The sequence below is a fragment of the Otolemur garnettii genome, unplaced genomic scaffold (genome assembly GCF_000181295.1).
Source record: "Otolemur garnettii isolate 467f Iridium unplaced genomic scaffold, OtoGar3 scaffold00012, whole genome shotgun sequence".
In the NCBI taxonomy this organism is placed as follows: Eukaryota; Metazoa; Chordata; class Mammalia; order Primates; family Galagidae; genus Otolemur; species Otolemur garnettii.
The window spans coordinates 23,294,276-23,306,177 of record NW_003852407.1 but is presented as its reverse complement, the minus strand read 5'-3'; the positions used below and the strand labels follow the sequence as shown (position 1 = coordinate 23,306,177).

Genomic DNA, 11,902 nt, shown 5'->3' with positions numbered 1-11,902 from the left:
CTACTTATGTGATGGGCAATTATCAATGACCTACCTCTCAGTAAAATTGAAGGAAGTTTATCTGGTAAAAGCTATATTTAGTATAAGTAACTGAGATTATACCAGAAGCAGAACATGGGAGAAATACGGCTGTATATGCAAAGTTAATGGAATGTATTTTTGTTTTTCAAGGAAATCAAAAGACGTTTTGTCCTAATGAACGTGTCAGCTTATTGTAGAAAGTGAAAGCACCTGATAAAGAACACAATTTAGGTTTGTAGAGCAAGGCATAGACATTTTGAAGACACTGAACTTTATTTACCTTGGTTTATAATACCTATGTCAGGAAAAAAAGCAATGAAATAAATTCAAATTTTGACTAAGTTTGCCCAGTGTTGATGGACTCATTCATAACTTAATTTATAAAGAAGCTTAAGAATACGTTATTGTCAAATATTTCAATGATATTGCAATATCATTGACACACTAGGATTTGGCTTTTTCTCTGTTAATGATGACTGATCTTGAAATATTTAGTCTTAATAATGGGTAGTAAATGATTACTGTTTTTTTTCCCCTTCTTTCCACCTGCCTCCTCCCCTTCCTGACCTCTATAATAATCAGTCTCATCTCCATTTTCATGAGATCTGCTTTTATTAGCTTTCATATGAGTAAGAACAAGCAACTTTTGTCTTTCTGTATCTGGCTTATTTCACCTAACATCATGGCCTCCAGTTTCATAAATGTTGCTACAAATGACAAGATTTTATTTTTTCCTGTAGCTGAATAATATTCCATTGTGTTTATTTACCACATTTTCTTTATCCATTCATCCATTGAGGACCACTTAAGTTGATTGCATGTCTTGGCTTTTGTGAATAATGTTGCAATAAGCATAGGAGTGTAAATATATCTTTGATCTAGTGATTACCTTTCTTTTGGATATATACTCAGTAGTGGAATTGCTGGGTCCTAGGGAAGGTTTAGTTTCTAAAGAACCTTCACACTCTTCTCCATGGTGGCTCTAATAATTTACATTCTCACGGCACCGTGCACGGGTTCCCTTTCTTCCACATCCTTACCAGGGTCTGCTATTCCTGTCTTTTTGATATAAGCCATTTTAACTGGAGTGCCCGGATATCCCATTATAGTTTTGATTTTTATTTCTCTGATAATTAGTAATGTTGATTATTGTTTCATATACCTGTCGGCTGTTTGTGTATTTTCTTCTGAGAAATGTTAGTTCCTGTTTTTGCTATTGAGTTGTTTGAGTTCCTTCTATTTTCTGGATATTAATCCCTTCCCAGATGGACAGTTTGCAAATATTTTCTCCCATTCTGTGAGCCACCTATTCATTTTGTCAATTTTTTCCTTGGATGTGCAGAATTATTTTAGTTACCTCTGATTTTAAAGTCTTATACAAGAAATTTTTGCTCAACCAATGCTCCTAGTTCAAGAAAAGGACAATTTTTGAGATACATTCTTATTATCTAAAACTAACTTTAAGATTTCGCATTCAGATGTTGGATAACCACAAATATGTCTTCTTTTTCCTTAGAAAAAGAGAGATGCTAGCAAAGATAGATGTATTGGTTATGCTTCATATTTCTTAATTAACTTAATATTATTATAAGTTAGCAAATCAAGGGATAAATGTGTACAGAATAAATATTATTAGTATAATTGTTTCAGAGATTATACCTTGTACAGCAGAGTTTTTCAACATAGGGTCCTCAGACCCCATGGGACCTTGATAGAAATTCAGATTCTGGAGCTCTACCTCAGATTAATTGATTGAGAATTTATGAAAGGAGAGCCCAGCAATCTGAGTTTTAATAAACCTTTCACACGATATTGATGCTGGATAATGTCTAAAAGCCATTGCTTTTCAGAAAGGCTCTGGAAATTTGTTAATATCCCCCATGTCTCTACTGTATTCTTAACCTGAGAAACAGGTCTCAAATTCTCGTGAAAGATTTATGTGTCTTACTGCAATAGAGAATTTTATCATCCTGCATTTTTATGTTATTGTTAGTGTAATAAATTACACACAACACTTAATCATTACCAAACAGGTTTCTTCTCTACACTGATGCTTGCCTGAAGACTCTGCTAGAAGGAACAGGCTTGAATTTGTATCCTCCACAAAGGAGAGTTTCAACAACCCCATAAAGGTCTCTATGACAGATTTCAATGTGAAGACTCACGAGTCAGGTGTTGGAGCTTAAAGATGGCATCACTTAGACAACTACCCTTCTTAAAGACAGAGTCCATCTGCAAAAGTCTTTCCAGAAGTAGACATTTCATGAAAGCTAAACAAAAAATAATTACATAGGATTAGACGTAAAAACAACTGAGAAAATTTTAAGGTTGTTTTTTTTTTTTGGACCCCTTTTGTTTTTTTTTTTATTTTTTTTTACTGGTTTTTTGAAAGGCTTTTTTTTTTTTTTTAAATCTGTATCTAATTCTCAATTTAGTAGATGACGCTTCTGCCAATTGATAGGAAACAGTTCCTAAATGGTATCTGATTTGCCTCAACCCCTCAGAATTTAAATACTTTTACAGAATCGCTTTGCTTTTAATGACTATATGGTTATTTCCAATGAGAATCTGTCTCCCTTTATACTAGAGTAAAATTACACACATTAGTTGTGCAATCATGGCCATATCTGGAGTGTCCTGTTTGAAAATGGTTCTTATTTGATATGGTTTAACAAGCTTATCATTAAAGAATAAAGACTATATATGATGTGAAGCACCAACACCCACAAGACCTACCTAGAAAAACTGGCCTGAACCCTGTTCTGTTGCTTAGAATGTCCCACACTTACAGAAACAAGGAAGATTATCCATGACTAGGCAGAATATTATAAAATATTGGGAATAATTATGAGACAGGATTTCACCCTGACTTATAAGAGGTGCAATGAAATTTTGTGGAGAAAGTTTCTTGGTCTCTGTTTCCTAGACTTAGGCTAGAAGAGCAAATAATAGAGGCTATTAAAAGTCCAAGCCCAAATTTCTTTAGAGAATTTTCAAATGAAAAATAATTTTCTTATTGTAGTTTGCAAAATAACGTATGCTTGAAAAGTCTTAAAAGTGTGATTTTATACTTCTTGCTCTACCTTTGTAAATAATCAGACCAAAATTAAATGAGGGTTGCCTTGATGATCAAGAATAAACTTAGGAAGTTATTCATGAGTAAGGGAGTGATTGAGAGAAGAATTCAAAACTTAGCAATAAAGCTTAAAAATACCTGCATGTCCTTCACTGTCATTAACAAGAGGTTATGTAAATATCTAGGAGAATACACCTATATTTTGACTTTGACTTTTAATATTTTAATTAAAGTCCAAAACCTCTGAAATTACATGAAATTTGTAGATTCCTGTTGAGTACAAAAGATAACCTAGTTTTTGTTTGTTTGTTTGTTTTTTACTTTGAATGTCATTAGCCATTTTTTTAATCTATTCACACAAATTTATTTTTAGCATTCTTTTGACTACCTGGCTATGTAAATTTTAATTTCCTAAATTTTCCTTTGAACCAGTCTTGCCATCTTACTGGTTTCCTCACAAATTAATGAGTTAAAGAAAATCTTTGACATATGTTCAATTTACATTTGTATGAAAGTCACATTTTTTACTTTTTCGAGAATTCTGGTTTGATACTTGGGACCAGATGTGTTTGGGAATTTTGAATTCATCACATTTTAGAAAGTGCAGAGATGTATATTTTATAAAAATATATATATTTATATTATATGTGTAGATAGCTCCCAGTAGCATCTGGGACAACACCCCATATGCAAACATCTTAATATTTCTTCAGTGAACCATATAAATATTTACACGCAGCAGGATGAAAAAGAAGATTACAAACAGCCACATGTCATTTCAGGTTCCGTTTTACCATATTATTCAGAACATGTTCAGAACGGGTCAGGACGCTACCAAATTAGTTTTGAAAAACTCGTCAGTTTTCAGCACTGGTCTGATTCTCATAGGCAATTAGGGGATTGTGGAACCTACAGTTTCTATTAGGATCTCAAACTACGTTTATTCAGTTATCAGGGACTCATGTCAAAGATAATGAGAAAAGGAAGAAGTGTGAGCCCTCAGAAGCTATTCATAATTTAACATTCAGAATAAAATCTAATGCGAGTTATTTCTCTGAGGAGAGTAATAGTGCTGCAAAATGTAACATTCTCAAAATAATGGCTAACACTCTGATCCGTGTTCAGAAAGACTTCAAACTCTAGAACCCTAACAATCATATAAAAAATAGCAAACAACCCGAAGAAAACGTGACAAGCATAAATAAAACTTTCTGAGATTCAAAATAGAGAACTTTTCTTATAGTGATACCTCATGGAAAATATAAGTTTCTGCATAAAATAACCAATCTTTTACAGTTCTTTAAATAAATGAAACACAAGCAACACATTCAAAGGAAATAAATGCCAATTTGTTGTTTTTTTTTTTTTTTTTTTCTCAGGGGAGAGCGCAAACGCAGTCCCCCACTACCACAAATTATGCAGTCGAGTTTCCCACATTTGGGGAAATCGCAGGGGTCAGCACATCCGGAGTGCAATGGATAAGCCTCGCCCTGGGAAAACCACCTTCGTGATCATGGTATCTCCCCTGCCAGGTAAGTATAATAAATGCCAATTTGTTAATCGTGAGATTGAAAAGGGCTATGCAAAGATGTGAGAAAAGGACCCTTCAGGGAAAAACAATGATCCCCACATCAGGGATAATAATTAGAGATCAAGTTGTCAAAATATGGGTAACTTTAGATAAACGGGAACAAATTAAGACAAGTGGAAGTCGTACCACAGAGAAAATTCTATTGTACATTACACTTTATAATATTTTGTAACTTTTAGGCAACATTTTTAATATTGATGACTCTGGTTTGAATTTTAAAACATTAAAATTCCTTGACCTTCTCCCAATCAGACATTCCCAAGTTTTTTGTCTATTTGTTTTTAGGAAAAGACCAAGAGAAAGGTAGAGATTTGAGGCTTCTTAAAAGGGTATTTATGGTCATTCCCTCCTCCTCCCCACCTGTAACTTAGCAGAGGACGAAATAATATAGGAAGAGAAGGAAAGTAAATAAGAAGGGATCCCTGGATGAGCAGGAAGGCTCAGGGCACAGACAGACATCCGGTTGTATGAATGCATCTTGTGGGAGAAGTGATCCTTCTATCATTGCCTGCAAACTTCGCTCCACAAATGAATCTCCTGGTGCCACATGAAGGAGACCAGATGTCTGGTATCTTGGTCCTGGCTGTTAAAACTTCTGCCAGGAGTGGAGCTCCATCTTCCCCATCTCTCCGTGGGGCCATTCCATTCATATTTGCCATACTCTGGACAACCTGCTGTGACATATAGGGACCTGGTTTAGTAACACCGACACTATCTCAACTCCCAATGGAGGCTGAACGTTTTAAGTAGACTCCCTCTGCCACAATCCTAGAAACCTGCAGGGATAAACTTAAATCCATTCGTATATCATGTATCCAGCCATCCGTCCATCAATCCAGCCATCCATCTGTCTGTCTAACACAAACATGCTTCCACTATATAATTTTCAGTAATGTTTCACACTCATAAGTAATATACTTATCATACTCCTGAAATAAGATTTGATCCATTACCAGATCTAAAGTTAGGGGAAGGGGGCCTTTCCTGAGTAAAAGTTGTCCCTAAAAGCCATCTCTCCCCAAACTTACCTCATCATAAAACAGAATAGACTTTATCGGTTTTAGCAACATTAATGAATATTTATGGAATGCTCAATAAATGATTTATCATTTGAAAAACTGTTAAGCACAGAACTTTTTAACACTGTGAGAAAAATTGTACAAATAAGCATTAATAATCTCTCATATGTATTAATTTAGGAGTTAGCAGTTTTGCCTGTACTGCAATTTACCTTTCCTCTAAAAATAGGATAAGAAATCTAAGGTTTTAAAACACATTTCACATTGAATCCGTGTGCGCATTTAATACATTTTAAGAATGTGTGTGAAATGCTTTATTCTCATCAGCTCTGTACATTTGGGATTTTTGTGTGACGTGCTTTCTCCCTGGCCACCTCCCATCCTTGTCTTTCCATATCCAGCTCCTGCGTCATCCTCTACAACTGGGATGACACTTGAGAGCCCTCTTTACTGTTTCCCATCAATAAGACAAGACTTAGCATTGAATTATTTTATTAGTTCATGTTTGTTGCTTACCCTTGATAAATTGTAAGTGTAATCCCAACCGGGCAAGAGATAGTTAATAGACTGGAGAGAGGTGGTGGAGGAGGGAAGAGAGAGTGAAACGAATGTTTGACAAAATAACATGGAAAGTCAGTGATTTTCCATGTTCCATAATACAGGAGGTAGTCAAGCCCTATAAGCTTGGAAGCTGCTCTCCAGATCTCAAAGAATAAGATGAACTCTGTTCCTAAAGCAGCCACACATACAGAAAAGTCAGGATGGAGACCAGAGCACAGGGACAGAGAAACACAAGCCGAGGGACATCCTAGACAGGATGCATTATGGGAGAGTCCAGTTCCTTTAGGTCCAGAGTTCCACACATCTAGGCACCATCTGATAAGAATAGAATGATCGGATGTCAACTTAGGAGTGGAATATCAGCCTCTTCAGGGTCAGGGGCTGAGAAATCTATTTCTGATTGCACAAAGCGTCTGCGGCCTGCCTACTGCTGCTTCAGTACAAATGCGGTGGGTGCAGAGGCCCAGAGACTCCTGAAGAGTAAAACAATCCGGACCCAGAACCGTGAAAAGGGAGCATCCAGGCAGGTCCTCCGAGAGAAAAATGTCAGCCTTGGCTGTATGTAGCTAATTAACACATTTAAAGAAGGGCGAGAGTTATTAGGAGCACCCCGCACACATTCCGTGAGTTCTCACTGTGCCTGTACAAGATAAGTGACGGGCACAAGTGCGGCACATTGACACCGAGATGCCCTGGCTCCCAGCCACCCGCTCCTGGTCTCATCCCCACCACACCAGCCTTGGCACAGTTCCTTCCTGCTATTTCTGGAAATCGCCAGCAGTGCGGCACATCTATCCAGAAAGGAGTTCACTCCCTTTCTTCTCTCCTGACGTGGTGTCTACGGCCATGCAGGCTGCCTGGCCTCCCCGCAGGAATGACGAGCCACCAGAGACAGCTGTCTCGGTCAGATGTTGTTCTGACTCTTCAGAAGGTGGAAGCTGACTGTGCTCCGTGACTAAGTGGCGGGTTTGCCTCTTCTGCGATCCGAGCTGTTGCCCACTCCCCCTGCAGCCCCTTTGCTCACTGCAGATACTTAGGGCATCTCTCTGCTCCGGTTGGCACAGGGATACGTGGCGGGTGGGGGTGCCGCTCATGAAAACAGAGTCAGCACGCCTTTCCTTTATTCATGACATTTTTATCAAGAGGTAGAATCACTTTCCCTTCACCCTGAGTGGGTGGCTTTGCAATTTGCTTTGCTGAACAGAATGTAGCAGAAGCCACACGTGGTCAACATACATCCACCACCCAGGCTGCTGAAGGGTAAGAGACCACATGGTCAGTCACCTCCCTCAGCCCAGGTTGACAGGCAACCAGCTCTGAGAAGTAGGCATTTCTTGCCAAGCTGTGGCTCCCCACAGATGCATGAAGCAATATTAGAACCACCCAGCTGGGGTCAGCCTAGCTTGCTGGCCCAGAGTCCAAATGATCAGTTGTTATTTAAGGCCATTATATTTGGTAGTGGTCTGTTACACAGTACTAAGTAACTAATATAATATGCTATCCATGACAAACTGTGCACATGCCAGTTAACTCCTTGATCTATTATCTCTTTACATGGCAGACCTGCGATAGATCATATAATATTACATTAGTATATTAAAATAATGCTGTATTGCAATAATACAATACTGCACTGTATCATGTTGCATTGTTATGCCATTTTATCATATTATGTTGAATTACATTACATCATTACACACCCTTACTTTACTGAGTGCAGAGATATTCCAGGGAAGCTGTGTCAGAGCGGGAAGAAACCAGCCTCAGACTCTACTGGAAAACAGGCTATTCCTTCTCACAGCTGGATCTGCCAGCCTTCTTGGGTGTTCCCCAAGGAGCTCCTCTGGCTAACTTGCACTGAAGCGCCAGGCCTTTCAGACGCACCTGTATATACTTCTATCACCGAGGATGCCTTCAGATGCAAACACCTAAATTGGCTGTCTTACACAGTGAGAAAATTCATTCCCTCACATTCCAAGAAATCCAGGGTTGCTTAATTTAGCACCTCCATGACATCAACAAAAACTTATCTTTCTGCTAAACTACTTTTAATCCATCAGCTTTGCCCTCAGAATAGTTCTCTCCTGGGCACAAAACTGATGCCCCATTTATACAGACATCAGATCTAGAGGTGACAACACCTCTTCCAAATGTGTGTTTTTAAGAGCCTGAAAACCTTCCTTCAAAGTGTGCACCTATCCACCCATGTTGTTCACTAGAATGACGTCATGCCCATTTCTAAACCAATCCCTGACAGCAGGACTGGTGTCATCACAGCTGGCTCAGATCCGTTAGGATCTACCCTTACCCTGTCTGTGAAAATTCCTAACTCACGTGTGAGAATGAGTTCCCATGTAGGAATGTGTTACGACAGTCAGAGACCCTCTGTAAATTGACATATTTGACTAAGTGCCTTATTTCAAGCGTCTCTGCTCATTTCATGGCAAAGGTATCTTGGGGAAATTTTCTTTTTCTATGTTTACAGGTTGACTAGTTAAGATTCTCTATTACATGTGACTTTAGACAAGCAGCGCGTGAATCCGATCAGAGTTAGAAACACCTGATTTCACTTCCTGGTTCTATTCCTTCTAGTATGCTTAAATTTGATCCCTGGACCAGCAGTACCAGCATAATCTGTTTTAGGACCTGTCTTGTGTTAGTGTACCAGAAAATCTGGAGTGAGACCCAACCATGTGTGTCATAAAAAGGTCATTCAAAATTCAAGAACCACTGCACTACCTATTAGCTACGTGGCTTTAGGCAAGACAGATATTATCTCTTAGCCTCTACATTTTTGTCCTTAAAATGGGCATACTGCTAAAATGTTTCTTAATCTATTGTAAAAATTGAATAACTATATACATATAAACTACTTAGCACCATAGTGCTAGGTATATATAAACATAAATGTTTTTACAGCTTCGTATACATAATGTCATAGATCCATTCTTCAGCAAATCTGTGTGCACCTATAAAAAAGACGTGTATACACATATTAAGTAAACTAATTATTAACTGTACGTTTAAAAATATGTACATTTAAGATATTTATTGTTTCATTTTATTTACTGGTTTATTTTATGCTTTGATTAGTTTAATATGTGTTTTGTTTTTATTTCAGAGGGGAGGGGAAGGAGTATAATATTGATTTAAAAATTGTTTATATACCGTGTGGAGGCAAGGCACAATTGTAAGAGGACTTTACTTAACAAATACAGTCAGTTCAATCTAGTTTCTTGTGCCCTCAATGAATCCCCAATAATAAGAAAAAAATAATTGTATATACATAGTCTTCTCTTCTCTGAGGAGGATGTGTTCCAAGATTTCCAGGGGTTCCCTGAAACCACCTCTGCTGCTGTGTATACTTTTCCCATACAAGTACACAAATTATGATACAGTTTAATTTATAAATTAGGCACAGATAAATTTAATTTTTAAATTCATCACAGAGATGAACAACAATAACTAATAATAAAATAGAACAATTTTTATACTGTAATAAAAGTTACGTGACCGTTGTCTCCCCCCACACTCAAAACATCTTAGTATACTATGCCAAAGATCTTCAGCCAGGGCGGTGCCTGTGGCTCAAAAGAATAGGATGCTGGCCCCATATGCTGGAGGAGGTGGGTTCAAACCCAGCCCCAGCCAAAAACTGCAAAAAAAAAAAAAAAAAAAAAGATTTTCAACCAATATACCATGAAAGGATCTCAGGTGTGCCATGAAAATTTTTAAAAATCATTAATTAAATTATTCTTGAAAGAAGTTCAAAATACAGTAAGTATGTTACTTTGTTTTACTCTTTTTTTAAAATCAACTTAATTTAAGTGTGCATGGAAGTTGAACTATAGGTTCAAGTGTGCCATGAGATTAAAAAAGGCTGAGAAACAGTATGCTATGCTACCTATTTTTGGACTGTGGCTCCCCATGGGTAACTGAAACCACCGGAAGTGTAGATTGAGAAGAGGGCTTCTGCACGTACATAGTTTTAAAAGAAATTAATATAAACAACCACATAGAAAAGTAGCTGTTCCTCAGTTGCATTACTGCCATTTATCTGTATTTTACCTACTTTTCATGCTATTTATCGTCTTATCACTAAATAAAGTGCATATACTTCTATTTTGAATTTATCAAGTTTAGACATTTTTCTACTGAATTCCTATCATGAGCTTTTTTATACTTGTACTCCACTTCCTGTTGCCTCATTTTCCTAATGTAATTTTATCTCGGTATGTGGCTCAATTACTATTCTTTAAGTTACCGTGACTTTTTTTTGGCAGTTTTCAGCCGGGGCTGAGTTTAAACCCACCATCTCCCACATACGGGGCCGGCGCCCTACTCCTTTGAGACTCAGGCACTGCCCTACTATGACTTTTTAAATGTAGTTTTTCTTTTCTGAATCATTAATTTACTATGACAATGTTTCTCCTTGTATATTTCATTGTACATATATATATTGCCTTCAAAAGTAAAATATATATCATATGTATTTTACATATAATATATATTTTACATGTAATATGTAAAAAGCAAAATACATATACATATATATATCATATATATACAAAATTGTATATATATATAGCCAAAATTGTATATATTTTATATATATATAGCCTTCAAGGCAATATATATGTTGAAGGCAATAATCGCTTCAACATTCCAATAGCTGAGTATCTCTAAGAACTCAGGAAAATTACTTTCAAGAATACTTTCTATACAAATACATTCCATACATAGCAGTTCCACTTTTTTTCCTAGAGAACTTCCTTCTGGAGTTTGAGCGATGAGGTTCTCTTAGCGACCCCGCCCAGCTGACCCTGCAGCTTCTCCACCACATCCTTGGAGTGGTGCTGGACGGCTCCCTCCTGGCCCTGAACTTGTTCTCCTTCTTGGCTCACTTACTCCTGTTGGGGGCGGGCCTGTGCAGCAGTCCTCGAGGAAAGGGTACATAGGAGGTAAATGTTTTGAATTCTTGCGTGTTTGAAAATGCCTTTCCTTTCACATTGATGTCATTTTGGTTGTGAATAGAATCCCAAGTTAAAAATAATTTTTCATCAGAATTTTCAAGTTATCATTTGAATATTTTCTTCCCTCCTGGGTCAATTCCATCTTACCATATTTTCTCCCAGTTTATGGCATTTGTCCTTTTGAGTTTTTTCTTACAAGTTTTTATCCCTAATGTTTCAATATTATCTAATAAAACACCTTGATGCAATTCTCTCTCTCTCTCTTTTAAGAGACAAGGTGTTGGTCTGTTCTCCAGGCTGGAGTGCAATCCTGTGATCATAGACAGCTTGGTAGTGCACTTACCCACTCCAATTGCTGGGCTCAAGTGATCCTCCAGTCCCAGTCTCCCTAGCAACTGGGGTTACAGGTGCACATCACCATGACTGGCTAATTTTTTAAATATATTTTGGTAGAGTATTATTTTACCTTTTATTTTTATGTTGCACAGGCTGGTCTTAAACTCCTGACCTCAAGAACTCTGCCTCAGCATCCCAACATGCTGAACCACTTCACCAGCAGAGTCTGTTTTTATTCATTATAGCAGCCCCTCTGGGCCCTTCACTACTGTAATTTCGTTTTTATTATTTTTATTTGTTTATTTCTTTCTTTAAAAAAAAAAAA

General features: G+C 37.4%; 1 non-coding gene across 1 annotated transcript; it reads right to left on the bottom strand.

Moving 5' to 3' along the window:
• Window positions 1–4,473: 4,473 nt before the first annotated feature.
• LOC111723528 lies at window positions 4,474–4,637 on the bottom strand. The gene has a single exon (XR_002772054.1). It is a non-coding gene; the product is annotated as a U1 spliceosomal RNA (small nuclear RNA).
• Between the last annotated feature and the right edge of the window lie 7,265 nt (window positions 4,638–11,902).